The sequence below is a fragment of the Etheostoma spectabile genome, chromosome 19 (genome assembly GCF_008692095.1).
Source record: "Etheostoma spectabile isolate EspeVRDwgs_2016 chromosome 19, UIUC_Espe_1.0, whole genome shotgun sequence".
In the NCBI taxonomy this organism is placed as follows: Eukaryota; Metazoa; Chordata; class Actinopteri; order Perciformes; family Percidae; genus Etheostoma; species Etheostoma spectabile.
The window spans coordinates 11,992,480-11,992,711 of NC_045751.1; the positions used below are offsets into that span (position 1 = coordinate 11,992,480).

The 232-nt window shown below is 38.4% G+C and overlaps 1 pseudogene; it reads right to left on the reverse strand.

Moving 5' to 3' along the window:
- Positions 1-134: 134 nt before the first annotated feature.
- LOC116707347 (myosin heavy chain, fast skeletal muscle-like) overlaps positions 135-232 on the reverse strand; it is a 45,819-nt pseudogene continuing 45,721 nt past the window's right edge.

Here is a 232-nt window from a genome sequence, read left to right on the forward strand (position 1 = left end):
GCTCATCTTCAATCTTGCTAAGTAACTGACTGATTTCGAAGTCCTTCCTGCGTGAATTATAAATAAAGTACATAGAGTTCATGCAGTTGACCACCATTTTTAAGAGAATTGGTTGTACAAATTAAAAAAGTACGTTACTTTTTGATCTTCTCATCTGACTGCTGCTTGTCATTTTCAAGATCCATGATGGATTCCTGGGCCAGTTTCAGATCACCCTCGAGCTTTCTCTTGG